Source organism: Canis lupus, chromosome 2 (genome assembly GCF_003254725.2).
Source record: "Canis lupus dingo isolate Sandy chromosome 2, ASM325472v2, whole genome shotgun sequence".
Lineage (NCBI taxonomy): Eukaryota > Metazoa > Chordata > Mammalia > Carnivora > Canidae > Canis > Canis lupus.
Genome location: NC_064244.1, coordinates 19,833,450 through 19,860,822, shown reverse-complemented (window position 1 = coordinate 19,860,822; position 27,373 = coordinate 19,833,450). Strand labels below are relative to the sequence as shown.

General features: G+C 39.8%; 1 long non-coding RNA gene across 5 annotated transcripts; it reads left to right on the top strand.

The window, feature by feature from the left end:
• LOC112659063 (uncharacterized) lies at positions 1 to 23,195 on the top strand. Of its 5 annotated transcripts, none has more exons than XR_007405537.1 (5): positions 1 to 158; positions 431 to 582; positions 7,743 to 7,854; positions 10,278 to 10,380; positions 21,944 to 23,195. It is a non-coding gene; the product is annotated as an uncharacterized LOC112659063 (long non-coding RNA). The 5 variants fall into 5 exon arrangements; XR_007405539.1 differs by lacking the exon at positions 1 to 158 and adding an exon at positions 180 to 347 and having other exon boundaries at positions 10,282 to 10,380; XR_004813816.2 differs by lacking the exon at positions 1 to 158 and adding an exon at positions 180 to 347.
• Positions 23,196 to 27,373: the final 4,178 nt, after the last annotated feature.

Sequence of the window (27,373 nt, the reverse complement as noted above, 5' to 3'; positions counted from 1 at the left end):
TCCTCCAGGCTGCAGCTTGCTTGCGCGGGAACCGTCCACCCCTGGGCGTGAGTCGGGGCGTTGCCCTGAAGGGGAGAGTCCCTGGAAGATGAGGGGTGGGGTCCGTGGTGGCTCCGACTGGTCTAGGCTGGATTTTGCAGGCGCAGACCGCTGGTGAGGTGCGTCCTGGAGCTGGGGTGGGCCCTGTGGCCCCAGGCCCTGGGGTGCCCCTGCACCTGCGAGCTGGTTCTGGAGAGATGCGGCCTTGCGGCGGCGCCACGAGGGCCCGAGGCGGCTGCAGAGCCTCGGGAAAGGGCACTGCAAACGAGTAGATACTTGGAGAGCTTTCCTTTTGAAACAGGCTGAAGGTATAAAGAGGTTAGGGCCTGGGGCAACTTTATCCCGAGGTATGCGTTTCCAGGAGGCACCTCAGCATCGCCTTCTCTTTCAGGACCAAGTGGTGTGCTGGTGCCCGAGCTTCCGCAGCAGCTTCCAGAACCGACCTGCGATGCATCCGGCGGTGCCCTGTTGACGTGGGCTGTGGTGGAGAGCTGAGCTACTGGGATGGGCCAACCCTCCAAGGGCTCCTTTCCTCCCAGCAAGGTGGGTTGTTGAGCCTTTTCCAGAACCTCCCCACCTGACACCCCACATCCCACTTTATGCTGCACAGTTGTGCAGTGAAAGGTATTTTAAGACCGTCCTTTGGTGGGTAATAGTAGAGCAGTGGTCGGTAAAAACAAGACCAACCCTCATCGTTTGAAATGCAAACTTGCACAGCTTTGCTGTGTTATATGTTCCACTTTATTTTTTATTTTTATTTTTATTTTTTTAAATAATAAATTTATTTTTTATTGGTGTTCAATATGCCAACATACAGAATAACACCCAGTGCTTCATCCCGTCAAGTGCCCCCCACCCAGTCACCCCCACCCCCCGCCCTCCTCCCCTTCCACCACCCCTAGTTCATTTCCCAGAGTTAGGAGTCTTCATGTTCTGTCTCCCTTTCTGATATTTCTTACCCATTTCTTCTCCCTTCCCTTCTATTCCCTTTCACTATTATTTATATTCCTCAAATGAATGAGAACATACAATGTTTGTCCTTCTCCGATTGACTCATTTCACTCAGCATTTCACTTCCTTTGCAAGCCAACAAATCATGTGACTGGTCAAATGGACAAGTTTCTGGGAACACAATGAGTTTGAGGGAATGTTTGGGGCAGGAGTCAAAAATGTTAGTTGCGTTAACATAAAAGATTAAAGCAGCCATTAAGAAAAACAAAAATAAGTCTGTTAAGATGTACCGTGGGCCATCAAGATTCTGTTGGCCAGTCCATTTTTCTTAAACTGCTTGCTAGGAAAAAAAAAAAAAAGATGGATCAAAGTGCCCTTACCTAAGGGATAAGCCAACCTGTCATAGCCCACCTGACAAAAAACAGCTTTGGCTGTGTCTTGTGCCTGACATGAAGTGAGCCTTGTGTCTACACGTGATTTTTGAACACTTGAGCTTTAAGTAGCAACTGAGACAGCTAGCTGCCTCTGGGTTTTCTCAAAATTAGGAAAAAAAAAGAAAAAGAAAAAAAAAAGTCCATCCAGTTCCATCCACGTTGAAGCAAATGGTGGGTATTTGTCCTTTCTGATGGCTGAGGAATATTCCATTGTATACATAGACCACATCTTCTTTATCCATTCATCTTTCGATGGACACCGAGGCTCCACTTTAATACTTCAACTGGCGTTAAACAATAAAATAAATACATTAATTTTAAAAGTTCTTCTGAGGCATTACACATATATTTCATGTTTTATTAATTATTATTTTTTTGTATATGTTTTATTGGAGTTCGATTTGCCAACATATAGCATAACACCCAGTGCTCATCCGGTCAGGTGCCCCCCTCAGTGCCCTACACCTCATGTTTTATTTATTTATTTATTTTTAAAGATTTTATTTATTTATTCATGAGAGACAGAGACAGAGAGAGAGAGAGAGAGAGGGGAAGAGAGACAGGCAGAGGGAGAAGCAGACTCCATGCAGGGAGCCCGACATGGGACTCGATCTCCACGATCACACCCTGGGCTGAAGGCGGTGCTAAACCCCTGAGCCACCTGGGCTGCCCCTCATGTTTGCTATTTTTTTTTTCTTTTGTGGTACTCCATTCTTTTATCTTAAAATTTTTTTTATTGGAGTTCATTTTGCCAACATATAGCATAACACCCAGTGCTCATCCCACCAAATGCCCCCCTCAGTGCCCATCACCCAGTCACCCCAACCCCCCTGCCCTCCTCCCTTTCCACTACCCCTTGTTCGTTTCCCAGAGTTAGGTGTCTCTCATGTTTTGTCACCCTCACTGATATTTTCACTCATTTTCTCTCCTTTCCCTTTTTTCCCTTTCACTAATTTTTATATTTCCCAAAGGAATGAGACCATATAATGTTGTCCTGTTTGATTTAAAGCCCACTTTTGCTACACTTAGAACATTTCCCAAGTTGCTGTGTGAGAGGATCTAGGGTTCAGTAGATGGCGCTGCTACACTGTCTTTTCAGTCAGATTTCAGACTTGTTGATTTCTGGGACACTAATCAGAAACTTGTGATGTGCATGGAAGAGGTTGGGAGGGAAACCCAGATCTCTTAAGCTAGTCCTAGGTAGGTACCAACTAAGATTCTGAGTGTCATTTTTTTCAAACCCTTTAAAATTCTGTGCTTTGAATAAATAGGGATATTGTGAAAAGATCCATTCATTGGGCATTTATCTTTAATACTCATCTGAGAATCTAAAGATATCCTGCTAGGATCTTCTCTCCAGGTCTTAAAATTCAGATGTGTGGATGCACTAAAGGGCAAATCTTTTACTGTTCTTTTCATATGTAAAAGAAGTCACATTACCCTGAAAATTAGACTTTCACTCCCAGAAAACTGCTTTTCAATTTTTTAAAAAAATCACCAACACCATAAGAAGTAAGATGAACTCTCTATAATGAATGAATGTGTGACAAGCTGACTGGCTACAGTATCTTTCCTGCCACCCCTATGCCCATCATTGGAGCTGGCTGATAGGCATCAATTGTTCAATTTATTCTTCTTGGAAATATTTCAGGGATACAAAATAGGATATGTAATAATGTAACAAACATACATTTACCTACACTCAGCTTTAGAACAAACATACATTTACCTACACTCAGCTTTAGAACAAACACATCAGCTTTAGAACAAACACAACACATCATCAACAAACACATACTTGAACCCTCTATGTATTATTCCCAATTGCATTTACTGCCCTCCTCCCTAGTATTTGGTCTTCAGTTGTTTTTCCATTCGTGTCTTTGTCATCTATCATCCTGACTTTGTCTGTTTGCAGCTTGCTTTTTTTTCCATTCGACACCGTATTTTAGAAAACTATCCAAGCTTATGTCTAGTTTGTTTTTACATTTACACGTTGGGTGAATTCTCCACACTTTGTTTGAACCATCCATCGATGCTTTAAGATGCTTTAAATATCTAATGATATTTATATCACTGCCAGTTTTCCACTATTACAGACAACACACATTCTTGTTTAGGTGTGAGATATTCCTTTAAACCTTTATGTTTGGGATCCCTGGGTGGCTCAGCAGTTTAGTGCCTGCCTTCGACCCAGGGTGTGATGCTGCGGTCCCGGGATCGAGTACCGCATCAGAATTCCTGCAGGGAGCCTGCGTCTCCCTCTGCCTGTGTCTCTGCCTCTCTCTTTCTCTCTCAAATAAATAAATAAATAAAATCTTAAAAAAATAGACCTATATGTCTTATGCACCTTAACAACAACGAAACATAAAGAATACCTACAGTCATTGCAGCCCACCGATCTTCACGTTCCCTCATTCAGTGTAGTTTGTGTGATTTCTTAAAGGAGTCAATGATTTAAAAATATTAGAAAGCAATGGATGAGGGATCAGAAAGCCGTTTAGAGGGTAACTCAGCTTCTCTGAATTTGTTTTCTAACTACCTAGGTGTGAAATGCTACACATTGCATTTTACTTCAGAATGCCAAATAGCTCTTCAAAGTCATAGCAACCATTCCTACTCCTACTGTGTTCAGGAACGCCAACTGCTTGTCATCCTCTCCAACACCATCAATCTCATTGCTGTTGATTTTTAAAAACTTTCTTATCAAAAATTTCAAAAATCTGCAAAAATAGAATAGTGAACTTTTACGTTCCTGTCATTCAATTTCAACAATTACTAATTCATAGTTTATCTTGGATCCTGTACCCTCATCCACCCACACACTCCTCCCTGATTATTTGAAGCAAATCTTATCATTCCAGAATATTACTCTGAAAGGTAAGGATTCTTTCTTTTGACCATAATCTTGATACCATGATTATGCTTAAAAAAATTAATAGCCATTCCTTAAGCACATCAATAACCAGTCAGGATTCAAATTTTCACAATTGTCTCATTACTTTATGTTTTGTTTGACTTGCCATCCCAAGTAAGAGGCATAAGCTTCGATTGTTGGTGTGTCTTTTAAATATCTTTTAATCTATGGATTCCTTCTCATGTCTTTATCACCCAATTGGATTGGGTTTCTTAGAGAGTTTCCCACAGTCTGGATTTTGCTGATTGTGTCACTTGCTCCTTTGTCTCCATATTTTCTGAAAACTGATGTCACATCATGATCAGGTTTATGTTCAAGTGTTTTGGCCCCATAGTTTGCAAAGTACCCCTGTACATCCTTTCAGGATCTCTTTCTAGTCAAGGAATTGGGCTTCTTTGCACAGGCTAAGGTCACAGCTCACAAAATGAGAAGCAGCATTCCTGGGGCATAGTCTACATGATTTTTCTCTTTTCCCTTTAGCTAAATTTGATGACAATCTTGGATGGGAGTCATTCAATTGAAACATACACTGCATCAAAATAATAATTTCTGGGGTACCTGGGTGGTTCAGTCAGTTAAGTGTCTGCCTTCAGTCAGGTCATGTGCCTGGAGTCCCAGGATTGAGCTCATGCTAGGCTCCCTGTTCAGTGGGGAGTCTACTTCTCTCCCTCTTTCTGCCTGCCCCCGTCATTGCTCCTGCTCTCTTGTTTGCTCACCCTCTCTCTCTTTCTCAAATAAATAAATAAAATCTTAAAAAAATATAACTTCTAACCCCAAACAACTTCCCGTTTACTTCAGATCCTACATATCCCTGCTCCTCCAATTGGTAATCTAATTTTATTTTTCATCCATCCAGTATTTTCAGTTAGAGTTCAAAAAACTTAAAAATTCTCTTTTCTTGTTCTATTTAATTACTAAAAAGTAAACTAGATATCTTTCCATGTTTTTAGGCTATTTGGCTGGGTTAGTAGAAGGCAAAACAAGTAGAGTGAAAGTAAATGAGTAGAGCAAATGAGTAGAGCATTCTTAGTCTCTAAAGTTCAGTCTTGGTGAACTATGTTATGGGGAGAAAAAGAGATTTATAATTTTGATGAAATTTAATTTCTTGTTTATTCTCCTTTCTCTTTAAATTCTGGATGGGAGGGACACCTGGGTGGCTCAGGGGTTGAGCATCTACCTTTGGCTCAGGGTATGATCCTGGCATCCAGGATCGAGTCCTACATCAGGCTTCCTGCATGGAGCCTGCTTCTCCCTCTGCCTATGTCTCTGCTTCTTTCTGTGTCTTTCATGAATAAATAAATAAAATCCTTAAAAAAAATTCTGGAAAGGAGATGTGGCACCTGGGGACTCAGTGGTTTAAGCGCAGGCCTCTTGGTCTCAGCTCAAATCTCCATCTCATGTGGTGAGTTCAAGCCCCAGGTTGGGCTCCAGGCTGGGCATGGAGCTTACTAGCTTACTTAAAAAAATGAAAATAAAAAAAAATCTGGATGGAGGAACTGAATTTGAGAAACTGAATAAAACAAAAAAGAGAAAAGAAAGGGCTTCTGGCTTAATTTGATACAGAGTCATACACCTCAAGGGAAATTTGGCATTTTTCATGCTTAGTCGAAGTGTCTAAGGGATTTCAAGTGATCATTGCAAACAGAAACAGAGAAGGGGAAAAGCTGTTTTTTTTTTTTTTTAGATTTTATTTATTTATTCATGAGAGACACAGAGACATGAACAGAGGGAGAAGCAGGGTCCCTATGGGAAGCCTGATATGGGACTCGATCCCAGGGTACCGGGATCATGCCCTGAGCCAAAGGCAGACGCTCAACCACTGAGCCACCCAGGTGTCCTGAAAAACTTTCTATTATGTATATTGGGTTGGTGTTTGGGCAGTAACACGCAGTGTAGCACAAATTGCTTTCATAAAGCCAGGTGTGGTTGATCAGGGGAGGTATGTGTTAATCTCAGCAAAGTTCTTGTTTTTTGCCCCCATAATGGCAGGTTTTCCTATATATAAATACATTTTGGAGGTCTGGCAAGTGTTATTTGAGTCATTGTTTGCCATAGTCTTTAAAAAAATAATCATTTTGATTGTCTTTATTATTCTTGTTTAAATTTGGTTGATGGAAATATCCTTTAAAAACAAAATTTGGGACTCTGGGATGGAGTCCCGCATTGGGCTCTCTGCATGGAGCCTGCTTCCCTCTGCCTGTGTCTCTGCCTCTCTCTCTGTGTGTCTCTCATGAATAAATAAATAAAATCTTAAAAAAAAAAGTTTAAAAAATTAAAAACAAAATTTAAGGGGCATCTGGGTGGCTTAATCTATTGGGCGTCTGCCTTCAGCTCAGGTGATGATCCTGGAGTCCTGGGATCAAGCCCCATGTGGGGCTTCCTGCTCAGCAAGGAGTCTGCTTCTCACTCTGCTCCTTCCCTCACCCTGCTTGTGTTCTTTCTCGCTTGCTCACACACACACACTTTCTCTCTCAAATAAATAAAAAATAAATAAATAAATAAATAAATAAATAAAATCTTAAAAAAACTCAGAAAATTTAAATTTTGATCAGTAAATAGATAGTTGATTGATTAAAATACACTGTCTTTTACTTTGAGACTGATAAAAGAGTATGTGGGGACACACAAAGCAAATATTATTAGTTTTTTTTTTTTATAATTAGATGTTGGGCTTTCTAAAGCTGTAATTGCTAAATTGTTGAAGAGCTTCACAGATAGTAGCTGTGAACCATCCTTGAACACAACGGGCTCACTAGCCTGTAAGCAATCCATATTCCACACAATTGATAGATGTGGAGAAACAAAAAGACACAGGGTACAATTACTGAGTGGGCCATTTCCATTAGGTGAAGGAAAAGGAAGACCAGGTGGATGTTCCAGCTGACATATAACTAGTTAGAACTCAGAGGGACCCTAGAATCATTTATCATTGGGAAAACCAGGGTGTAAGGGGATAACTGATCAGTTTAATATCTGGTACCTCGGTAGAGGCAGAGCTGGAAGTAGAACCAAGGAGTCTTGCTTCTGAGACCCTTTTCAATACATTCTGGTGACTTACTAAGTATTAAGGACAGCAAGTAAAACCACTTGTCACAGCCAGACAATGGTGGTTGTAAATGAATACGATAGTGTGTTTATGGCCTCAGAACACAGATTCCAGATGAAAGTTTGCATTAAGATAATGTTTTCTTGCTTTTTCAGTTGCATGCTGGAAGATTAATAGCACTTTCAGTAGAATCATCTTTTAGAATAGTGGTTAGTGATATACCAATACACACATACTTTATCATGTGAATTCTTTCATTATGGGGGTTAGCCACCAGAGGGTGACATGCACTCTCTTTTTCTTGATACAGGATGGACATTATTTGATATGCCTGAGATAATTTACTCTGTTGCAGGATTGGCCTTTTTCTGCCGGTTCCCACTGTGCTCATCAGCTGTGGTATGGCCTGTGTCACAGCATCCCCTCTGATCTCCTGGTTTCTGGTCTTCCACAGTGCTGCCAGGCAGGTATTTATGACTACATAGCTTTCCTGTTTAAAATCCTTCAAGGACATAGTCTCTTCAGGGATTTGGTGGCATTTTGTACATGCCTCTATTTTAGCAATTTATCACACAGGACAGCAGTGATTCATTGATAAGCCTACCTTTCACACAAGCATATGAACTTCACTAGGATGGCATCTTGCCTCAAAAAAAATTTCTTTTCTTCCTTCTTCCGTCTTCCTTCTTCCTTCTTTCTTCTTCTTTCTTCTTTCTTCTTCTTCCCTTGACTAGCTAGCCTGACACAGAGCATGTTGTTGGCTGATTAAATGAATAACAAAATCATAGTAAGGAACTCTATTTGTCATCCTTATTCTGTTTTGATACACGCATGTGTGGCCCCTGGCTCTCCTTGCCCTGCCTCTGATCATGAGGCTGAGGAGTGGCCTGACTTGCTGTTGGAATTAACTATTGCTTTTAAGGTATATTTACATATTTGAAACATTGAACACCTCTACGGGGATTGGTCGACAGCTGGGAGCAAGAAGGAGATCTGGGCTAGAGATGGAGGAGTGTGAGGGGGTGTGGTGCCTGAGAGGACAGGAGTGTATGGACAAAGTGTCACTAGGAAGGTTCCAGTGACACAATTAGACCTCACAACCAAGGCAGTGCTGGTCTTTGGTTGCACCAACAGCATCTTCTCATGGCCCATTTAGACACACGTGCTCTGTTTTGCTTACCTTGAACAAAACAATTCAAATTGATAAATTGTTGACTTAAAAGTTCTAGTTCTTTTTCACTGAGAACACATGCATGTGATACAAAGAAATTCAAATAGTACAAAAGAACTAAGAAAACTTATTTTATGTATGGCAAGCAAAAATCTCTCATTTTATTGTGTCTATTTCCACTTCCTTAGTTTTTCTTTTTCCTCACTTAAAATACCTCTTTCATCCCAAAGTTCAAAATTATTTTATTTTCCAAATAATTGGTCTACGATCATCATAGTTTTGAACACTCTGCTGATCAGAGTTTAAAGAGGTCATATCTAAAGCATGGTTAAGCATTTGTTCATATGTCTGTGTATCTGTCTTAACCCTGGGTATACAGAGCTCATCAGTACACTCGCCAAAAGCAGCAGTGAGCAGCTGGTGCAGGATGTGTGCCAGAAATTAGTGTGGTAGGTGAATCAGATGTCCAATATTCATGCCACGTGGTTGCAAAGTGAAGATAAATGGAAACCTTCAGGATGGTTTGTCTGAGCCAACTCCTTTTCATCTCTTGCTGGCAAATGATTTCAGTAGGAAAAGAATCTAAGATTGAACAAAATGATGATTCTCTTGTGTGTTGACATGGCAGCTTTGCTGAGGCTGCTATGAGTTTAGAAGAAAAGGTGAAGTTATTGCGATATCTAAATAAGCCCCAGTTGTATAAGATCTCCAGACACACATATTTTCATGAAATGCTGATATTTCAAAAATGTAGTGTGAGGGAACTTTCATATTTTATTTATTTTTTTTTTTACTTTCATATTTTATATTTATATATTGTGAATCGGGGTGAGGATGATTGCTTAATATTTACTCCATTTTGAAAGGATGTTGACAATTTTAGCATTTCTTAATGTGGTCTCTATTGTGTTATTTAAAAACACTTTGGAAATAGAGAAAGGATTCCAGACTGGAGACATGCTAAAGCTTTGGGGAAAATCTAGTGTTTCAAACGTGTGCAATATAAATAAATCAAAATAAGATATTTTGAGACACAAACCAAGAGAACCCAATGCATAAGGGGTTTTTATGGCAAGTTGAGGCTTCCATGGCTCCTGACCTGAATAATTGTTACCTGGGATGAAAGTATTTAGTAAGGGGCTCTGTATAGAGAGGTACTCAGTAGATACTGTTGCTGACAAAAAGCTTATTATGCAGAAAAAAGAGTTTTGTGGAAGAAGAACGATTGCAAGGCAACATGCTCAAATGTCTTAAATGACTTTTGAGCATTTTTTTTGATATATCAACAATAGAATTAAAATACTTTCCTCAAGTATACAATAAGAATCTGAAGTGATGATCAGAGCAAATAATTTGGTTCATTCTAGCCTAAAATATTTGTGATAGAAATAAAATTTTATCTTAATTCTGGCCTAAAACATTTGCGACAGAAATAAAAATTTATCTTAATTAACATTGTAGTTACGTAAAATGTTCCATGATTCACATGCACCTGGTAAAAGCACGTGTTGTGGATAATTATTCAGACTTGGTACTGACCATTTACTATGAGTTCTGAATGCTCACATGTTGAACATTCTTGAAGAAATAACTTCAGAAAAAAAAAAAAAGAAATAACTTCAGGTTCAATTCTTCCATTGGGATTCTGTTTTCTTGGGAGCAGTTCTTTTGTTCCGACATTTACAGGAACATAACACCTTGCTGTTCTTTCATTTTAAGGGAGAAGAATTTGTCGTAGGAGAGTCCAGAATGAGAAAAACAATGACAATTTGAAAAGGATACCTCCCTTACTTTAGAACAGTGCATGAAATTTCCTTTTATGGTGAGTGTCAGCCTTCGGTTTAGGTCGTGATCCCCAGGGTCTTGGGATCGAGTCCCTCATCCCTCTGCCTGTGTCTCTGCCTCTCTTTCTGTGTGTCTCATGAATAAAGAAATAATGAAATCTTAAAAAAAAAGTGCAAAGCTGGGGCACCTGGGTGGCTCAATCCATTCCATGTTCAGCATCTGACTCTTGATCTTAGCCCAGGTCTTGATCTCTGGGTTGTGAGTTCAAGCCCCATGTTGAGCTCCTCACTGGGCATGGAGCCTACTTAAAAAAAAAAAAAAAAAAGTGCAAAGCCAACTGTTCAGCCAGCGCCTCTGGCAAATGGATTTCTGGCAGATTTGCCCAAACGTAGCTAGAGCACAAGGACAAGGCAGGGAGTGTTTGGGAGCCGCAGCGGTCCAGTCATGTAGGCCTTGGTGACAAGGAGGAGTTTTAAACCAGGGACAGGCGATCCTGCCAGTTTTCCATGGCAGAACCATGAATGCACATCTGATGTGCCAAGTGTGAGCCCAGCTTCTCTCCTACAGGCTGCTTCCGGAGCCCTTCCTATTTGCCATAGCCCAGCTCTGCCCCTTACCAGCTGCATGACCTGGTGCAGGTGCATTCGGTCCTCTGGCACCAATATCCTCAAGTGAAAAATAGGGGTACTAACAGAACTCACAGAGATTTGTGAGATTAAAGGAGGTAATGTAAGGGCTGTGCTTAGCACCATGACTGGACCAGAATATGAGTAAATTATGAAGACAGTAGTCTTTATAGTAGAAGTAGCAGTGGCAGTAACAATAGCAGTGGTACAGATACTCTTACTAGGGTAGAGGAGCTGCCCAGGGAACCAGTACCCCGGGAGTTGGGACAAGTCCTCTTACTGTGCACTCCAGCTGAAGAGGTGGGGGAAGGGGAAGCTTGTGAGAAAGGGGGCACAAAAGGTGTCCTCTGATCACCCTCCTCCCCTTGTGGACTATGGAATAGGATGACATGAATTTTAAGTTGGATTTAAAAGATTATTTCATGTGATTTCCTGTACCCCCCTTGAGGGTGAGCATCTGGGCTAGTGCCACCCTTCACCCTTTCTTTCCAGCACTACGGGGCTGGAGTAGTACTAAGGTGTGTTATTAGTTCCACTGCTGTAATTTTTTCGATGTGAATGCAAGGAGCTCTCTCCATCAAAGTCTGTAGGACATCTGGGTTTCCCCAGGTGACCAAAGTGTCCAGGCAAGGGGTGGAAAAAGGAGGTCACCTTAGGGTCAGTCCTCCCTGGAATCATGTTTCTGTATTTGAAATCAACCTTATCCAAATAACAGTTAGAAAAGGCAATTGTTCTTGGATATTAGGTCACACTCCCCTACCAAAGGCTTTACCTTCTGTCAAATCTACCCCCCCCCACACCATCCCTATACATCCCTCCAATGCCTTGAATCTCTTGCCTCTGTTATTTGGATTTGAATCCTTTTTTAAAAATGAGTTAATTCATTTTTAGAGAGAGAGAGAGAGAGAGCATGCACGAGCAAGTGTGAGTGGGAGTTGCAGGAGGTGGGGGGATTCTCAAGCAGGCTCCACACTCAGCATGGAGCCTGATATGGGGCTTGAACTCACGACCCTGAGATCATGACCTGAGCCAAAATCAAGAGTTGGACACTTAACCCACTGAGCTACTCAGGTACCCCAAGGGGCAGTAAATTAAATGGAAACCAGGGCAGGGCATAAGCTGGTACACTGAGGTGGGTAAAAAGGAGAGCAAGCCTCACATGAGGCTTCACAAGTGAGACTGTGGCTTCACCAGTATTTGGGGGTCCTGGTGTCAATGTTTTAAAAAGAAATAACAGGGTTTATTAGTTTATTTTTTTTAAGATTGTATTTATTTATTCATGAGAAACACAGAGAGAAAAGCAGAGACCCAGGCAGAGGGAGAAGCCGGCTCCCTGTGGGGAGCCCCATGCAGGACTTGATCCCAGTACTCCAGGATCACGCCCTGAGCTGAAGGCTGATGCTCAGTCGCTGCCACTCAGACATCCCAATAACAGGGTTTAAACAAAAAAAGAATCAAAATAAGAATACATGTATATGTATATCTAGAATAAGTGCTAACTTCCATGTGAGTTTGGTATAGCATTCTCTTCCTATTACTCAAATTGATTTAATTTTCAATATTGATTTTAAAGGCTGAACGGTTTGTACATTTGGATGATTCAATGATGAATATCTTTATTGAAGATCCAGTGATTGCTATGAAAAAAATGCAGATGGACCCCAGAGGGCTGTCCTAGCCAAAGTTGACTTTCCTGTAATAGCCCCTGGAGGCTCCTGACTTAAAAGACAGAGGAAATTAAGCTCCAGTTAAAGTATTTGCAGAGGGAGCATTGAAAGTGTGGATGCAACCTAGATGCACAGCAACCAGACTATCCTAAAATAAGAGATGATTTCTGGTTTAGTGTCTGCTTGGTAAACTATAGAATGCACAGAAATGATGAAGCCTGGGACTTTCCTATATAGGACTTCACATAGAGTAGCATATTAATCAGTGACTCATGATATCATTAAAGAATGGTTAATTTCCAACCCATCTCAACTAAGTAAGTGCACCCCAGTGTGTCAGGGACTGCTAGTTATCTCCCAACACCGATTTTTCTCATCTTTTGTGCTGATGAATTATTAGCTGAGCTCAAAACCTTGTAGCTAGTGTGGCCATGTGACCAGTACAGGCTGGTGGTTTACAAATAGAAGTCAGGTGTGCAACATCCCCCTTTGTACCTCTTGGGTTTTCCCTTAAAGGGAAGGGCATGGACTTTTCTTGCCCTCTTTTCTGTAAGCTAAAATGTAGACATGATAGAGCAACCAACTTGAACCATGAGATGGAAACCATTTTGAGGACTCAGAGCACAAGAAATAAGTTGGACCCTTGATGATTCTGGCCCTGGATGACCTTCTCTCACTGTGTGAGAGAAATAACCTACTAGCTTTTTATTATTGTTATTATTATTATTATTTTGAGGAGAATGCATGCATGAGTGGAGGTGGAGGTGGGCAAGGAAGGGGTACAGGGAAAGGGAAAGAATCCCAAGCTGATTCCAGTGCTGAGTGCAGATCTTGACTCAGGGTTTGATCTCAAGACCTTGAGATCATGACCTGAGCCAAAATAAGAGTCGGACGCTTAGCTTACTGAGCCACCCAGGCAGTCCTAAAAAGCTTTAAAAAGCTAAAAAGTCCTTTAAAAAGCTAGCTTTTTAAAGCCACAGTCGTTTTGGACCTCTTTATTACTGTTGCCAAAGCTATGTCCTAACCCAAATATCCACACTTTAGGTGTAGAATGGATGCATACTGTGGTTATTCTTTTGGCTGGTGAGTACAATATCCTCTCTCACTTTTCTTTTGCAACACATATTCCATGTATATTCCTATGGTGATTTCAACACAAATAGATTTTAATGTCATATTATTTCAGTGTTATTTGATTTCTGTAGCATCTATGCAGCCATTCATCATAGTAAGTGATGTCTCTATTTCTTTATTATAAATTAGATGCATCTATGGATTCATCTTCAGATATTTGACCCATCCATGTTATAAATTAGACTGATTCTTAGATTAAATGGATACGACAAATGGTGCATTGCATACAAGGAAAGTACTGTTTTGTGCTGGCAACTACTTTAGTTGGTTGAAAGGGAACTTCTAGGAGGAAAACATAGACTGGGTCTTAAGCAAGATTCAAAAATCTCTTTCCAGACTTCTTAAATTTTGATTTTATAACTCAGTTTACCATAGTATAAGGTTAGTAAGGAAAAGTCATCTTATCAGAAGGATATTCCATTCAGAATCTTAGCTTTTTGTGGACCAATAGAATAATGACTAAGATTTCTTGAGGATTCATGTGCTCAGATGATTAGGGGCTCTACGTGCATTATTGCACATAATCTTCCCAGTATGACATAGGGAGAACTATTTGCTTTTTATTTCCATTTTGTAGGTGAGGAAATTAACACTTAGAGAGGCTTAGTGACTTGGCACAGTTTACACATCTAGAGGTGACAGAGTTAGGACTGAATGTCTGACTTGTAGATTCCTAAGGCTCAACCCGCCTATACTGCATATTTACACAAATGCTTAAAACCAATGGACTTTTTGTGGTTTTCCTAATAACTTCTTTCTCTGGTTCAACTTTGTTATGCTGTTTTCACCTAGCACTTACAAGTTTCTCAGTAATGTAAAGACGTCTACAAGCAGGAAGCTGGGAATAATTCTAATAGTAGAATGATTTCATCAGTATCATCAACATGTAGAAATATTTGACTTTGGTTTGTTTCTGATGGGGGGGTTGGTGATGGGTAGCAGTGAGAAAGAAATATTTTTAAAAAGTTTTTATTTTAATTCTAGTTAACATACAGTGTTATAGTAGTCTCAAAGGTATGATGTAGTGATTTTAATAGCAATTAGTATATTAATCATGTCATAATATAGCAATGAATTAATATTTTTAAGAAAATACATGTAAAAATGAACACTTTGTCTTTAATCTGCTAAAAAATTCAGCTGAGTAAATTTGAAGATCTAATTGGCTTTATTCAAAGATTTATGAACAGGACGGCTTTTCATTTAGCAAGTAGAAAGGAGCTATCAGAAGTTGTACAAAATAGAAGGCTTTTATAGGCAGAAGGGGACAGGGACAAGGAAGTCATAAACAAAAGAAAGGATTTTTTTAGGCAGTGTCACCTTCCTTTGGGGAGAGGGCTGAGGTCTATCATGTAGACTATCTCACTATTGTGTTGATCAGAAAATTCCAGACTGGTTTAAAGTCCCACCTCTGGGAGAAGCTGAAAGGGCAGTGAGGTTAAGTCTTAAGTCTTGGTTTGCTGACATGGGGCTTAGCACAAGAAACTGCATTTTGGGCCTGTTGTTTGTTTGTTTGTTTGTTTGTTTGTATCTATCTATCTATCTATCTATCTATCCATCCATCCATCCGTAAGAGACACAGAGAGAGAGGCAGAGACATAGGCAGAGGGAGAAACAGACTCCTCGAGGGGAGCCTGATGTAGGACTCAATCCCAGGACCCTGGGATCATGACCTGAGCCGAAGGCAGATGCTCAACTACTGAGTCACCCAGGTGCCCCTTGATAGCTATTTAAAGAAATCATTGGGACACAGTGGACGTCTGTGATGATTATTTTTAAAAAGTCACAAAAATGCAGAAAATGTGTCCATTGACAGTGTCACTGGAGCAGTTGACAGCTTTCCCTCTTGCTTCTTCTTCTCGCAGCTGAATGACTTACCTATCTGTACTCTAATCAGTTACTGAATAACCAGTGGATTCCTGCCCTTTTTGTGCTTCTCTATTTTAGACTGAGGGAAAAAACTCCCACATTCCTTACTGAAGGCTCTGGGAGTCTTGAAGAGTTACTGGTCTTCCTGTTTAATTCTCCTGTGTTCTGGGAAATATGTGAGATGTAAAGCTTAGTGATAAAGAGACATGACAGACTTCTAAAGAGGTGATGGAAGCTCAGCGTCCACAAGGCAGGCAGCAAGATTTTTTGCTGTTCTCAGTGCAAGTGTGTGACAACAGTGCTCTGCCCATGTTAATATTCAAGACTAACACAGGACAGCCGAAGAGTATTGTCTCCGATAAGAGTGAAGTTCTTTGCCTGGAGCCATCTGCAAGCTGGCTGAAGTATGTTGATAAGCACTCCATAAATTGTAACATTACGAACCCAGCCTCCAGTTTTAGAGAGAAGCCAGCATACACACCACCTACACAGATTAACAGTCTCAGGTTCTCAAGCCTGGAGAGAAGAGGTTATAAACAACTCTATTCTTTCTCCCTGAGCTAGCCGCTGTGCAAAGAAAACTGGCAAGATGGTGACAATGACCACCAAAATTGTTTCCAATTCCTGTAAATCATTCTCCCTAAGAGTGGAAACCAACGGTGCAAACCCTTTCCAAGTCACGGTGTCAAGTTTAGCCCATTAATCACTGTCCCCATCCCTGGAGGGTCCCTTGGTTAATGGCATTATTTCCTGAGCCAGGCTTCTCACTATCTATTGGCAGGATTTATGCCTCATTATTCTCTGAGTGAAGAGTTCCTCAAATTTCCTAAGGCTTTCCTCTCCCCACAGGATGAGGAGGAAAAGGACAACTCCCATTCTGCGTCGTGCTTTGTTTTTTCCTTTGAGTTTTGAGTGATCTATGCTCTTCTCCCTCGTAGCTATCACTGTAGCTGATGGGTCTCTAGATTTATTGGTTCAATTAGGACTCTATGTACATGACACTAACTGGCGGGTTTGCTCTAGTTCCTGACAAAAGTAGTGAACTGAGCAGTGAGAAGTATTGATTCATTTGTTGATCAGTTGAATACAACCTGTCAGAGTAACCTCTGAATGGTGAGTAAATAATCCAGGGAACATGTTCCATGGAAAGGAGACTTTTCAAAATACTGCCTTTTCACCATATAGTGCTATCACATAGCAACTCTAGTATTGTTTCTGCCAAGTCAATATAGCAAAATGTCTATTATTTTCTGTTAACCAGCTACCAGGCTAAGTAAAATGTGAGTTTTAAGAGTTCATTCTTAACAACCCTTTTTAATGGGGTTGCTCAGATCTGATGTCATAGATGATATAACCTCAGGGAACCATTCAGATTATGAGATTAGAATTAGATTAGTAATTTTTAAAACCAACACAAATGCCAAAGCAGACAATGTAGGTAGCCTGTCGGTTTATTATTTCCCTAGCCTTCCTCACTAACTGAACCCCATTATATTGAGGTTTTTGGTGGCCATTTGCTTCATGGGTCCTCTCTTGTCCCAGGAGTGAGTGTTGACATGGCGAGTCCACTGCTCTTGCCCACCACAGGTATAAATATGGTCTTGTGACATAACTGGTCAATGGGACATGAGAGGGAATCTGCTGGGAAGATTTTGAGGAAGTTCTTCCACCCTAATAGAAATTGAGACTAGAGGAATCACTGTCCTTTTCTGCTTCTGGACAAGCTCTGTGAAGAGGAGACCTTGGCAGCTGCTGTGGCCATCTGGTCACTATTGGTGGGAGAAGAAGGTTGGGTGGGACATCCCAACAAGCTGAGGAGGACAGAGCAGGAAGTTAGAAGAAACTCATTCACTGAGGTGCTGAACAGTCCTGAAACTACCTTCCCTTTAGTTTTTTTGTTATATAGGATAATAAGCCCCTTATTATTGAATGTACTAATAGTTGGGTTTTCTGTAACTTTCAACTGAAAAACATTCTAATAGATATAAGCCGAGGTCTAAGTGTAATATTACTGGTGCTCTGAAACCTTGAGCAAGATTGTTCTTGGCTCTGGTATGAATTGGAAACTTTTCAAAAATTTTAGGTTCTGGATTAAATATCAGGAATCAGGGAAAGACTAATTCATAGAGGAAGTCAAATCTAGAATTTCAATGTGAAGGCACAAATGATATTGATGCTCACTGTCAAGATTGAAATATGCACATTTTGCTTTTCTGCCAGACACAGAAGGCATAAAAATGAATGAAATTTAGATGAAATGTCCAGAATAAGCAAGTACACAGAGACAGAAAGCATATTAGTGTTTGCCAGGGCCTGAGGGGTGGGAGGAGATGGTGAGTGACTGTTTAATGAGAATGGGCTTTCCTTTTGAGGTGATGAGAATATTCTGGAACTATATAGTGGTGATAGTCGTCCAACATTGTGAATGTACCAAATGTCACTGAATTGTACACTTAAAATAATGAATAAATGGCAAATTTTATGTGTTTTATCACAACAAAATAAAATTTTAAAGAAACCTGAAGTGAGCATTTTGTGGCAGTGATGCAATAAAGAGAAGCATTCCTATTCATGAGATAAATTCGTTACATTTGAAAATTTCTTTAACTTCAATATTGTTTTTCTCCACATTTTAAGATGAGTTAAAGGGTAGCTATTTACAAAATACATTTTCAGTTAACAGATCATTTTTTAAAAGATTTTATTTATTTGAGAGAGAGTAAAAGAGAGCATGAGCGGGGGGAAGGGCAGAGGGAGAAGAAGTGGACTCCTCACTAAGCAGGATATAAGGGCTCAATCCCAGGTACTCAGGACCATGGCCTGAGCTGAAGGCAGATGCTTAACCAACTAAGCCACTCAGTTGCCCCCAGATCATTTTTACTTAAAATATTTTTTTACTGAAAATAAAAAAAAAACCAAATATACCATTTGTTTTGGACAATTCTTTAAGTATTATGCCCCAAGGGCTACCAGTCATTATGAAATTAGTTTCCTGTATACACCAAGACTAAGGTAGGCCCTAAGAATAAGAAGTCCATGAATAGGGGCATCTAGGTGGCTCAATCAGTTAGTTAAACATCTGACTCTTGAGTTCAGCTCAGGTCAAGATCCCCGGGTTGTGGGATCAAGCCCTGCATCAGGCTCTGTGCTCAGCATGGAGTCTGCTTAAGATTCTCCCCTCCCCTCTGCTCGTGTGCATTCTCTCTCTCTCTCTCTCAATAAATCACATCTTAAAAAACAAAGCCCGTGAGTGGCTTAAGAAGAACCTTGCCTGAAAATAAGAAATTTGGTTCTGTGGAATAAGCCTGTTTTCTAGACAAAAGCCATTCCTTTTTTTTTTTAAGATTTTATTTATTTATTTTAGAGAGGGAGAGAGAGAGAGAACACAAGCCAGGGGAGAGGGAGAGAGAGAAGCAGATTCCCCACTGAGCAAGGAGCCCGGCATGGGGCTTGATCCCAAGACTCTGGAATCACAACCTGAGCTGAAGGCAGATGTTTAACTGACTGAGCCACTCAGGCACCCCTGGACAAAAGCCATTCCTATGTAAAAAGGAATGGTTACCAGAGCATAGAACAGAGCAACATATTTATGCGTAATTGGAAGTGAATATAAAATTTTGACTGATATACTCAAGCTTTAAAGAATATAGGGATCAATGTTGCCAATAGTTGTTTGGTCTGTTAGCATAAAGCTGTATTTTCAATTTTCAATTCCAATTGTATATGTTTATTCAAGATAGGAATAGCTTGAGATACTTAGCTGAGAATAAGCTGTCCTTTCACATATGTGTCAGAGCAACAGCAGCATTACCAATATCCCTGATATGCTGAGTATGGCAGCTGTCTGCTAAACAATTGAAAATACTCAGATATCCTTACGTTATTTAGCTGAGACAAGTGACCTATTTGAAGCAGTACTTCCTTATTTTCCTTATTTCTTCCTTATTTTTCAATGAAGATTCCCCACAGCTTTTCTTTAAAAAAACACTTGGCAATTGACTATAAAGTCAGTCAGTAAGAGACAGGAAGGTAGTTTATAGAGATTGAACTGGAAGCTGAGTTGGTTTTGTTTCATGCCTTCAAATGTGTACTTTGTTTTAACAGGGTCTCTCTGCAGTGGGCATGTATGGCTTCTTAAATTTGGATCAATTTTGAGTAGACATGGATCATCTTTGTTCTTTTTTTTTTTTTTTGTATATTGATTTGTCTACAATCTATCTCTCTCCCTTCTTCCCTTTGTCCCTGATTTTCTCTCTCCCTCCTTCAAGATTCTTGAAACGAAGAGGGCAGGAGGGAAATAAATGCTTTGCCTTAGACGTAGGACAGGGGACACTATTCTTTCGGTAAAATGGGCATGGTCTCCCCAGCTCCTCAAATTAAGGCACATGTGATTTAGAAGAGATCTCTGGGTGAGGTCCTTTTACAGAAAGTGACTTCTACAAACAAGGAAACTTTTTCTAGTAGTTAAACACAAGTTTGGGAATCTCAGTGGCTTTGGGAAAGACTATTTTGGAGTGACTCTATTGCTTCTTGTTTTGCTACAAAGGTGTAATGAGGGGTATTTTATAGGCTTGCATTTCTAATTTTTTTTAAAACTTATCTAAAAGGAAATACAGAAATCTCTGAGGGGGAGATTCACACCCAGTGTTTTAGTAATTTTCCAGAAAGCTGTGCTAGACTCAGGTCATAAATCTCAATAGAAAATAGTTTCCTTCCCTCTGTTGGCAGCCAGCTTCATTTACTCAGACCATTAAGAGGTGGGAAATATCCCTAAATCCTCGCTGCCCCCTTCTTCTGAATCACATGGTCTGGTAAATCAGGAGAGAGTACAGCTGACAATCTATGTTTTCTCTTGCGTAGGAGCAGCCTCCCTTTGATCTCAACCCTTGACTTTATGGCAGCCAGCCATATCCCAGGAGGAAGGAGAAGGACAGAATGAGGACAAGTCATATTTATTTTAGAGGAACCCAAAGGAGTAGGGCGAGCATTGAGACCCGGGCAGGTAATGCCATGGAGCTGAGGAGAGCAGAAATCTAAACATGTGAGAAAAGAAGTCACTTCTGAAAGGCTTCAGAATCCCCAAGTGTCATCTTTCATAGGGACCAGAAACACTCTCAAGAAGGCTGCACGACCCAAGATGAATTACTTTTATGAGATTTTGCGACAGCTAGGGGAAGGGTGGACAGATATCAAAGGATTTGCCTTTCTCTTGGCGTGGTTTCCAGTCCCTGATTCTCTGCTTGTTATGATAACTGCGCTGGATTCATGTTTTATTCCTTGCAGTGCCAACACCAACACTGTGCATCAGGGATGCTCTTCGGATAGGGCTTTCTCCCAAGCAGCTGCCTTCTGTCTTGTTTTGAGAGCATAACCTAATATAAATCAGCAGAAAAACCTCTGTGCCTTTCTCCCAGAGCAAAGGGTAGCCCTGTAACCTGCTGCTCATGGGTAGGTCTGAAGTCACCTACAGGTGCATCAAGGAATCCAACTCCTGGCCTTCAGTGAGCCAACTGTTCATTAGTGAATGGGACTGCCTTCTCTTTGGGGGGATACAGAGCAGCAGACACATTGCTTTTAGACCAGGTCTGTTCGTTCATTCTCTGTGACAGAAATCAAACTACCTAATTCTAGGTAGTTCTAGATCAAATACCTACTTGATTAGGTATTCTAATCAAAATACCTAATTCTAGTTCATGATGTCTTTGTTTGGAAAATTCGTGCTATCACAGGATAGTGTTAGGACAGGCCTTTTGCATCCCATCATTCACGTCTGATTTATTTATTTATTTTTCTAAATTTAAAGATTTTATTTATTTATTCATAGAGACAGAGAGAGAGAGAGGCAGAGACACAGGCAGAGGGAGAAGCAGGCTCCATGCGGGGAGCCTGATGTGGGACTCGATCCTGGGTCCAGGATCAGGCCTTGGGCCAAAGGCAGGTGCCAAACCACTGAGCCACCCGGGCTGCCCCTCACCTCTGATTTAAAATTTAGAGACCTTGGGGATCCCTGGGTGGCTCAGCGGTTTAGTGCCTGCCTTCCACCGGGGGCGCGATCCTGGAGTCCCGGGATCTAGTCCCGGATCTAGTCCCGGATCTAGTCCCAGATCGAGTCCCGTGTCGGGCTCCTGGTATGGAGCCTGCTTCTCCCTCTGCCTGTGTCTCTGCCCCTCTCTATGTCTATCATGAATAAATAAAATCTTTAAAAAAAAATAAAATTTAGAGACCTTTCAAACACCTTTGAAAGTCTATGCTGCTCCCTTCCTGATCTAATTTGGTTGGGTGATCTTTTGCTGTGTCTTGACAGGTGGACACTGCAAATACAGCTAAATGAATTTGTCCCCCGTGGTTCTCTATCTTGAACAAAGAAGATGCATATCACTGAACACATAGTAAGCTGACCTCAGTTGGAATTGAAGGGATCCTTCAATTGTAAAGGGAATGATTCCTGTAAGTAAAATTATTTCAGGAGTTTAGGAGGATTATTGATGAAATTTTGGTCATTTTGTTAGTTTTAAATAATGATTATTATTTAAATCTTCCTAACGTTGCATTTTTATTTGAGTAATATATGGAATATACATATGAATATATGTACTCTATAAGTGCATCTTACATCTAATATTTACTTGATAAAATGTGTAACATTTAGGTGAGACATTTAGGTGACCCTCTTCCTTAATCCTTGGTAACTATAAAAAAAAGTATTACAAACCTAGCACTCATTGCATCTCCATTGTAGACCATTTATCTGCTTTAAGTAAAAGTATCTGGATATGAAGTCAACATCTAAACTTTTTTTAAAATAAATTTTTATTTATTTATGATAGTCACACACACAGAGAGAGAGAGAGAGAGGCAAAGACACAGGCAGAGGGGGAAGCAGGCTCCATGCACCGGGAGCCTGACATGGGATTCGATCCCGGGTCTCCAGGATCGTGCCCTGGGCCAAAGGCAGGCGCCAAACCGCTGCGCCACCCAGGGATCCCCAAAGTCTAAACTTACTACCCATAAGCACTAGAAAGTTTGTTATGTCATACACAAAAGATTGTTATCTTTATAAATGTGTTGATTGTGGGGTTCAATGAAGTAGGAAGAACCACAATGCTATTTTCTTTCTACAGTATTTTTTTTCTTTCTACAGTATTGATTGCACATATGTATTATAATAGCATGTATCTATGTAAGACATATAAAAATTCTGAAAATAACAAGAAAAGAATAAATACCACCACCAATCCCAATTTCCAGAAATAAGCACTACCCAGTTTTGGGTATGCTCCCATTAACCTTTTTTAAGTATACATATATAATTTAAAAATTTAGGCCAGGCCTTATATATAATTTTGTGTCATTGTTTTCATAACTTTGTAGTACTTTTAAATTTTTATTTAATTTTCAAAAAACCTTTTGGGAATTATCTGTTGTATGAAGTCATGCGGTAGAACATGTGTAATATTTGAGTAGTCAATATTTATTTCCCCCACTTTATTCCACATTGTTTAAGGTTAAACTGCTTTCTCATCAACTATTCATACATCTGTGTTAAGGTTTCTTACACTGCCTCTTTTTTTTTTTTTTTTTTTTTTTTTTTTTTACTAATTTTTGGTTTCCTGTTTCTTGACCCTTTGAGAATCAGCGGGCTTGTATAAACTGTGGTCTAATCCTTGATAATCTCTAATAAACCTAGTAAGTATTTCAAAAGTTCATCCGTTACTTTCTTTCTTCCACTCTTATGGATAACATGCTACCTAGCTTCTGGGCTCAGTCTGTTTAAGTGCAGTGGAAAATTTTGTAGCTGTATCTGTGACCAGAGCTCTAGTGTCCCCAAGCCAGCAAAAATCATCTTTGTCTGTTTTCCTCTAAAAGAACAGCAGAAAATGAAGCATTTGACCAATCTGTTCTATGCAGTAAACATTTTTAATTATATACACATCTCATAAAATTCATTTGAAAAAATTGCCTTTTTGTATTGACTTATTTTACATGAAGTTAAAATATCCAAAGGGAAAACAAAATTCACTCTACTATACAGATTTGGAAATTTAAAAAGGTTTCCAGAAATTTCAAGATATTTGTGGAATTCATCTGAATAATTTAATTAGATAAACTGGTTGAATTTTTCACTCTTCCTCCTGATGCATTGTCACTGTGCTAATAGAATTTTCTTTCTTTTCTTTCTGTTTTTTTGCCTCTTTTTTGGAAGATATTTTATTGTCATGGCATTTGTGGTTACGAGACAGGGATGCCCAGAGTGTCATTTCCCAATTTCCCAGTATCAAAAGCAGCTCCTACTCTCCACTAATTTCTGAGTTCTCTTCCTCTGGCTTAGACCACGCTAAGGCCTTTTGACTCCAGGTTGGATTGTGTATGGGATGTTGTAAGGAAATTTGATCTCAGACAGACTGAAGGAGTAGTCCTGTCATCTGTCGTGTGGTCAGCTATGCTGTGTGAGTCTAGTTGGAGGTGGGAGCCTTGCCAGAAGCACCAGCCTAGGAGTTAGAAGACTTGATTTGTAGTCATGGCTCTGCCATTTAGCCATGTGACATTTGACAAAACACTTTAATTCTCCTGAGATTGAATTTTCTAATCTGTCAAATGGGAATATTGATTCCAGTCTTGCCTACCTCACAGAATTATGGTGAGAACTTAATGAGAAGATGTGTATAAAGGCACATTATAAAGCATAAAGCTATATGATTCTGGGTTATAAATTATTATCTAAAGTGTGATAGGTTTGAAGTCACCATGACAACATACATACTATGTATGAACAAATTAGACTGATACTGTATAGTTTACAACTTATATTCTGTTAATTATATTTATTTATTTATTTTTAATAAGTATTTATTTATTTATTTATTTATTTATTTATTTATTTATTTATGATAGTCACACAGAGAGAGAGAGAGAGAGGCAGAGACACAGGCAGAGGGAGAAGCAGGCTCCATGCACCGGGAGCCTGACGTGGGATTCGATCCCGGGTCTCCAGGATCGCGCCCTGGGCCGAAGGCAGGCGCCAAACCGCTGCGCCACCCAGGGATCCCTTAATAAGTATTTTTTTTTAAATTTATTTATTCAGAGAGAGAGAGAGAGACTGAGAGGCAGAGACACAGGCAGAGGGAGAAGCGGGCTCCATGCAGGGAGCCTGATGCGGGACTCGATCCTGGATCTCCAGGATCAGACCCCAGGCTGCAGGCGGCGCTAAACCGCTGCGCCACCGGGGGTGCCTGGTTAATTATATTTATGAGAGTATATTTTTTAAATTACCTAAATGGTAGTTGGTCATATGATAGACTGAGGTATACTGATATATGGGCCTAGAAAGAGTCACTCATTTGCAAAAGATCTTTTGAGAAGAAAAACAGTTTGTATTAGAATAAAATTCCAAACATGGAGAGTTTATTAGTGATGAATATCAGTATAATCACTGTAATGTGTTTGGTTTTAATTTATACTTTTTTTTTGCTTCTGGCCTGTAGGGCCATTGGGAATTGTTTGTGTTTTGCTCCACTGTGTTTCTCTTTTCTTTTGTTCCCTCATGGCATTAAGAAAAAAAATAATTAAAAGCGCACAATTCAGCAATTTTTAGTATAGTCAAATTGTGCAATCATCATCACTATTTGTCTTTAAAATGTTCTCACCATCCCCCAAAAGAAATCCTGTTATCATTAGTGGTCACTCTCCATCCGACCCTCCTCTATTCTCTTGCAACCACAACTTTCTGTCTCTATTATTTGTCTATTCTAGATACTTCATATGAATGAAATAAAAAAAATAAGGTGTTCTGTGTCTGGCATATTTCATTTAGTATAATGTTTTTAAGATTAATCCATACTGTAGCCTAAATCAGGGCTTCATTTCTCTTATGGCTGAATAATATTCCATTATATGGATATATTATGTTTTATGTATCCATTCATTGGTTGATGGATATTTGGATTGTTTCCACTTTTTGGCTATTATAAATAATGCTGGGGTAAACATTCATGTATAAATTTTTTTGTAGACATATGTTTCCAATTATCTTCGTATATATTTAGGAGTAGAATTATTGGGTCATATGGTAACTCTGTGTTAACTGTTGGAAGAACTGTCCAACTGTTTCCATTATGGCTGCACCATTTTACACCCCCACCAGCAATGTAGGAAGGTTCCAGTATCTCCACATGCTTGTCAACACTTGTTATTGTCTCTTTTTTGTGTATAGCTATCCTAGTAGATGTAACGTGGTGATTACATCACATTACATTGTGATTTTGATTTGCATTTCTTTGATGATGTTAAGTATGTTTACATGTGCTTCTTGGCTATTTGTATATATTCTTTGGAAGAATGTCTATTTAAGCCCTTTGCTCATTGAAAAATTTGTGTTATTATTTTACTGTTGAGTTTTAATTGTTCTTTACATGTTGTGAATACTAGACCCTTATCAGACACATGATTTGCAAATATTTTATTACATTCTGTGGGCTGGCTGTCTTTCCATTCTCTTGATAGTGTCCTTTGATGCACAAAAAAATTTAAATTTGGATGAAGTCCAATTTATCTATTTTTTCCTTTGGTCGCTTGTATGTTTGGTGTTTTATTTATTTATTTATTTATATTTTTTTATTAAAAAAAATTTTTTTTAATTTATTCATGATAGTCACACACACAGAGAGAGAGAGAGGCAGAGACACAGGCAGAGGGAGAAGCAGGCTCCACGCACCGGGAGCCCGACGTGGGATTCGATCCCGGGTCTCCAGGATTGTGCCCTGGGCCAAAGGCAGGCGCCAAACTGCTGCGCCACCCAGGGATCCCCTGTTTGGTGTTATATTTAAAAAGCCATTGCCTGATGAAAATGTTCCAGAACTAGATAGTGGTGATGGTTGCGTAACATTATAAATGTACTAAATGCCACTGAATTGCACCCCTTCCTTAGAATAGCTGAAGTGATAAATCTTATGTTGTGTCTATTTTACCACAGTAAGCAGAAGGAAGTCATTGCCTTATCCAAGATGAAAAAGATTACCATCTACATTGTCTTCGAAGAGTTTTAGTTGTTTGATTCATTTTGAGTCAATTTTTGTGTATGGTGTGACATAGGAGTCCAACTTCATTCTTTTGCATGTGGATATTCAACTGTCTCAGCACTATTTGTTAAAAATGTCACAGCTTTTTGTCTATAATGTTATTACATCTATTATATCACTTATCATGGTTTGTTTTGTATCCAGGTTATTTGTGTGTCTCTGTGCTCTCAGTAGATTATGGACGTCTTGCTTATCTCTGTATAACTTTCTCTTCTTCACCATACACAGTTTCTATTTGCACTGCAGATGCTGCATACAATAAATAGTCAGTGAGTTGTTGATCTAAATTGACATTATAAACAAAGATATACTTGGTGAGCTTTTACTATGAAAACCTTTAGGACCATATCTTTGTAAGAGCTGCTTTCCTTCTCAACACCTCTCAATTAATGTTGGTATAATAAAAATGTTTCTACTATCTGTGCGTTGAGATTTTAGGGAGTCCCTAATTAGTACTTCCTTCTGCTCTGATTGGTAGATAGACTCAGTAGTCAGGTGGGTACATATAAAATAAAATAACACCCCCTTCGTTGTTGAGGGAAGTTGTTGGGAGAAGGTGGCTTGGGTCTCTAGTCAAATGGGATTGCTAAACTTTCACCTGGAATTAGCTCTTTTTTGTAGAGCACTGGCACAGCTCCACAATGAGAGCTCTCACACAG